The 6,003-nt window shown below is 33.2% G+C and overlaps 1 long non-coding RNA gene across 1 annotated transcript; it reads right to left on the reverse strand.

Annotated features, from left to right (window-relative positions):
- Positions 1–4,343: 4,343 nt before the first annotated feature.
- On the reverse strand, positions 4,344–5,786 carry LOC126882926 (uncharacterized). Its single transcript, XR_007697430.1, has 2 exons — positions 5,609–5,786; positions 4,344–5,525 (listed from the first exon to the last, which is right to left on the reverse strand). It is a non-coding gene; the product is annotated as an uncharacterized LOC126882926 (long non-coding RNA).
- Between the last annotated feature and the right edge of the window lie 217 nt (positions 5,787–6,003).

Genomic DNA, 6,003 nt, shown 5'->3' on the forward strand with positions numbered 1-6,003 from the left:
GTAAGCAACAAGCTTGAGAAAGTTGTTAAAAAATTTTTGAGCATTTATTGAGTTATGAAAAAAAAATACAGAGCAGAAACAATTTATTTAAATGTGCAATTAACAAAGGAACAATTAGAAAAATTTAATGAAGATCCAGACATGTTAGTTTCTATAACTGATGAAGATGTATTTCCACTACACATGCTGTTAATAATTTTATTATGATGTTCTTCGTCAATGTTCAAGTACGGTTTTATTGAGTTGGGATTGTTATGCCCCGTAATTTTTATAAGCTCTTGCTCTTGAACACCACTTTTGGCCAACCAACTGACCGCGGTCGATCTATTGGAGTGATTAGTAATGTTTTTTTTCCATTCAATTCTTCCACCGTCCGATTTCCATCTAATTCATATTTTCTATCATTGCAAAAGTCCATAAACGCTTTCCATACAAATTTTTTACTGTAAACAGTATTCTTTGGTATATTTGATTCGATAATTTCATTAATATTCTCATCAGTATTACAACCAAATCGTGACATTTTGAAATATTGAATATTTGAAATGTCAAAATCGAAATGAAACGAAATGTAGGTATCCATAGCTACATAATTGAGTGAAAACAGCCCATGGGATCTGTTTTCAGTATAATGTTGGTTTTATTGGTTGTATTCAATCAGATGACCACAAATTAATTGATTTCATTGGATTTCTAATTGAGCAAAAAATTTTCAGTAGTAATAACCTAAGGACATTGATAATTGTTCGAAAAAATTTTATAACAGATTTCGAAAGCTTGTTGCTTGGAAACAGACCGACGCCGTAGGCGGAGGTCTGTTGCCTGTAAGCAACAAGCTTGAGAAAGTTGTTAAAAAATTTTTGAGCATTTATTGAGTTATGAAAAAAAATACAGAGCAGAAACAATTTATTTAAATGTGCAATTAACAAAGGAACAATTAGAAAAATTTAATGAAGATCCAGACATGTTAGTTTCTATAACTGATGAAGATGTATTTCCACTACGCATGCTGTTAATAATTTTATTATGATGTTCTTCGTCAATGTTCAAGTATGGTTTTATTGAGTTGGGATTGTTATGCCCCGTAATTTTTATAAGCTCTTGCTCTTGAACACCACTTTTGGCCAACCAACTGACCGCGGTCGATCTATTGGAGTGATTAGTAATGTTTTTTTTTTCCATTCAATTCTTCCACCGTCCGATTTCCATCTAATTCATATTTTCTATCATTGCAAAAGTCCATAAACGCTTTCCATACAAATTTTTTACTGTAAACAGTATTCTTTGGTATATTTGATTCGATAATTTCATTAATATTCTCATCAGTATTACAACCAAATCGTGACATTTTGAAATATTGAATATTTGAAATGTCAAAATCGAAATGAAACGAAATGTAGGTATCCATAGCTACATGATTGAGTGAAAACAGCCCATGGGATCTGATTTCAGTATAATGTTGGTTTTATTGGTTGTATTCAATCAGATGACCACAAATTAATTGATTTCATTGGATTTCTAATTGAGCAAAAAATTTTCAACAGGATTAGGTAAGTATCATTAATTATTATTTTTAATTTACATTTTTGTGATCGCAAAAAAAGTGTTCAATGAATTAAAATATGTTATGCTATGTTAAAATAATGTTATATTTTTCACAAATAAACACGTTTTAGAGTTTTCATTATTAGTCAAGAAATTTCAAGATTTCTTGTTTTCTTGACAAGAAATCTTGGTATTGATATAAAATTTCTTGTCTTGTCTTGAAATCTAAAATTACTTCTTGTCTTGAAATCAAGACAAGATCTTGAAATTTTCAAGAAGTTGGCGACCCCTAGGTATATTCCAACAAAGCCGTGGATGTGATTTTCTTGATGTGCTATTACATATTAGGCCTGGATCCCGCGTACCAACAAAAGTTGATTAATAGCAAGCTGAAAATTTGTTAATAGCTTAACGGTGTCTAGTCGGAAAAACTTTGATGTACGGGAACACTGGAACAGGGGAAGTTTTAATTGTGGAACAGGTTAAAAATTTGGAACGTCAGACTACAAAAACGTCCCCTGTATTTTGTCGGACAGAACTTCCAATGGATTTGTTACCCTTTCATTAAACTCTCATGCAAAATTCAGACTGCTATTTATCACCAGACATAATTCCTGTCATTTGACATGTTCTACGTATCGGACTTATTAAAATGGCCAGTTGGTGGTAAATACCAGTCTGATTTTTGCATGAGAGTTTAATGAAAGGGTAACAAATCAATTGGAAGTTCTGTCCGACAAAATACATGGGACGTTTTCGTAGTCTGACGTTCCAAATTTTTAACCTTTTCCACAATTAAAACTTCCCCTGTTCCAGTGTTCCCGTACATCAAAATTTGTCCGACTAGACACCGTTAAGCTATTAACAAATTTTCAGCTTGCTATTGATTAACTTTTTTTGCTACGCGGGATCCAGGCCTAATACAACTAAAAACTATTATTAAATGCCTGGTTGGTAATAATATCAGGCACAATTTCCAGCAATGACCAATGTGATGCTCATAAAATCTACATATAGTTTTATTTCAGTTCCGTTACAGCTCCCACGGTATTATTTTAATAGCATCTGTTGGAACTGGAAACGTAATCGAAATCAGTAATCAATTTTATAACTGTAATTTCACTTGAAAGAAAATTACAAACTATTCCGAATCGCAAACGGTAGCCCTTCCCCTTATAGCCACTCGAACAGTGCCTAATTCGGGAAATTGCAGGTCCGATAAGTGCAAATAATAATCGCTCGCGCAATAAACAACCCACAAACAACAAACAACCAGCAAATAATGGATTAAATCGGTTGTAGAGTTGCAAGTGAGCGTTCGCGGAGGACCACCCAAGTCGAACACGATGCCATGAATGAATACGCGGCATAGCAACCCACGGTCTCCGCTGATGAATTGTGATCTTTTTGATCTGACATGACGTATCGTCCTTCGTTTAACCCGAGTTCTTCTTCTCTTCTTAATTTCTGGCCCGTCGCCGAGAGATCGCATCTCGCGGTCGCACGGTGGGTACATACCTTTTTTCGTAATTACGCTATTGCAGACTATTATTCTTGTCTATGAGTCACTGCTTTTATTTTAATGGCTTTTAACTCTATGTAAATATACAGAGTGTTCCATTAATACATGGAAATAATTCACTCGCAATCTTGGATAGCAAAAAAGAAAATTTAATGAATTATTTTTGCCCTCTCCCTCTCCTCAATGTAGGTTGGCTACTACAACTGCAAACTCTTATCTGTCTTTGGCTATTCTTATTAGACCAGGGCAGATCTGTATTGAGGTGGATGTGAGAGGTGGCATTTGGATTTTTGCAGATAGTTCGGAGACTCAAGAGACAGTGGCCAGAAGACTTGTGTGAGTGACATTTGTGTTAGTGAATACAGTGGTGAATAAGGTGAACCGGCACTGGCCGGCAACACCTACAAAACATTACATAATTTATCAGTTTTACTTAATACTCCTTTGTACAGAGTAGATTGTCAATTTGCAAGTTTTCAAATAAAAAAAAATAATTATAACTGACTTATGGACCTTCTCAAATATGCCCGGAACATTAATATAAAAATTTAAATTTTAAAAATTTCGAAAAATATCGATTTTTTTCTACTTTCATTGCTTATAACTTTAAAACGATTCATTTTGGAACAAAGTCGTAGGGAAAGAAAATAAAGATAATTGAATTTTCTATAATATACGACTGGTTCAAAATGTCTTAAATTATTACCCTTTCTGCAAAATAGCAATAAATAGAAAATAAGCTGGCAAAAGACTGTTTTTATTCAATGTTTTTCAACCACTTTGGTTGCACTTAGAACCTTCATAATTCGCTTAGAAAATTTTTACAACATACTTAAACCGAATTTCGAATTTCATTAAAATCGACCTAATAAATTTTGCATAATAATTTTGCAATCAAAATTTTTTTAAAAAAGTTCAATTTTTTTAAAAACTTTCTAAAGAAAAAGTAGACGATTTAGAAGTTTGCTAATTGTTTTACATATAAAGAGGTTCTCTACCTATCTAATACACTTTACAGAATTAAAATCGGATTATTTAAGCGGCCTCAGCACTGTTTTAAAGTGATAAACTATCACCCTTCCACACTATCACAACGAATGTGGATGGAGCGACAAAAGCATTTGCGGCTAGCTTTTAAAGTTAACAGTGGAGACGGAGTGGGTTTGTTAGCTAAAACTATTTAAAAATGATGGATTTTAGGGCGCCAGTCAACTCGTACTACAAATGCTACAAGAGTTCCCCGATTTACCAGTTGACCAATAAATCTCGTTATAGGTTTACTTACATTTATTTATTAAACAGTTGCAACACAAATAAATATGAAAATAAACAAGTCCAGTCATTGGTAGCATAAAGTGGCTAAGGAAATGAATATCAAAATAATTTAAATTTACAGATTAGAAATATTTTAAACATTGGCGATACTAGTGCCTACCCTATAGTTGCCGCATGAGCTCATGAGTGCCACTAATACAAATCTAAAAAGTAATGTACTATAATGACCTCTATAATAAGTTATATGTATATAAAGTTGAATGTATGACTATCCCCAATAAATTTTAATAATAATAATAAAAAAAAGGAACACGTTAATTTGTTAACAAAAAAAGAACCTAAAATATTTACTATCATTAAATAATATAAAATAAATAAGACAAATGAATTTAAATGTTTAACATTGTTATAAAAACCTGATATCCTCCATAGTCTGGTAACAAACTACAATTCGTTAGTAGAAATCTTCTTCACCGCATATACTTGTATCCAATGACGACTCTTAGCATCCAAATGTAACCAAAAACATCCACAAAAAGTAAAACCAGAAACCACATACAAAAATCCAAAAACGAAAACTCCAAGTAAAACGAACTCCAAAACTCCAAAAAAAAATAAAAATAAAAATAAAAACCCCTAAAATAAAAACAAAACTCATTAGACACTTATTACAATGAATTTATTTAAACGTTTATTCTCGGTTGCTAAACCCATTGCCTACTCAATTCCCAATTGACAGTTGCATCCATCGAAGTAATATTGTCATCTCGTACGGTGCTATGAATCACTAAATCTGTTCCATATCAATAAATATATTTCAACTAGGTTCTTCTCGTAACCCCCTGGTATAATATAAATATTTCAATAAGTTTGTTACTGATTTTATTTAAACAGGCTTTTACCACTTATAACATAGCCTAGAAGTTAGCTTGCAATGTCATCTACATTGTAGGAGGCTTAGCAACAAATCAAGAATAAACCCCTAGCCAACGGGCTTCAATAAACACTAAATAAAATTAAGACACTGGTTGTCTGTCCCTCAATACATAAAGAATCTAATCATTGCATGAATTACTTACCGCTTAAGACTATCGGGGTTTTTACTACGGTCAACCACGCTATGCTCTCCTATGGAGCTTCTCTAATCCAAATAATACTCCCTATATAGACCTCATACACAGCGCTAGAAAAATAGAAGACCCACATAAGTACACTGGGTTGATAGACCTTAAGATTGAACCAAAATTAATCGAAAATTATTCATACCTGCCTAGCGTGCGAAGTGACCACGTCTTTGAACAAATAATCCCTTTTCGGCTTGGGCTAAATACTAAAATATCCAATACACACTACATCTATTATCTAGCCCCACTATGTGTAATAGGTAAATTTATCCAGGAAAGCCAGATGCCTCAAAATAATTAGCATACAAATTTTACCTAAATTACACAATCCAAAGACGCGTCCCCATCAAATTCAAAAAGGACGCTCGCCAGTCAGCTATGAGAAACCATAGAGTTATATATTAGCATAGAGAGAGTGTCATTCAGAGCGAAGTGACGACACCATCTTTTTTATTTGGATTAGTGCTGTTTCACTCTTACGCATAGTAAAGCTGTTACAGTTGTCCTCCTCTTCCGTGCCTATCTTCACACTGAATG

Source organism: Diabrotica virgifera, chromosome 4 (assembly GCF_917563875.1).
Source record: "Diabrotica virgifera virgifera chromosome 4, PGI_DIABVI_V3a".
Lineage (NCBI taxonomy): Eukaryota > Metazoa > Arthropoda > Insecta > Coleoptera > Chrysomelidae > Diabrotica > Diabrotica virgifera.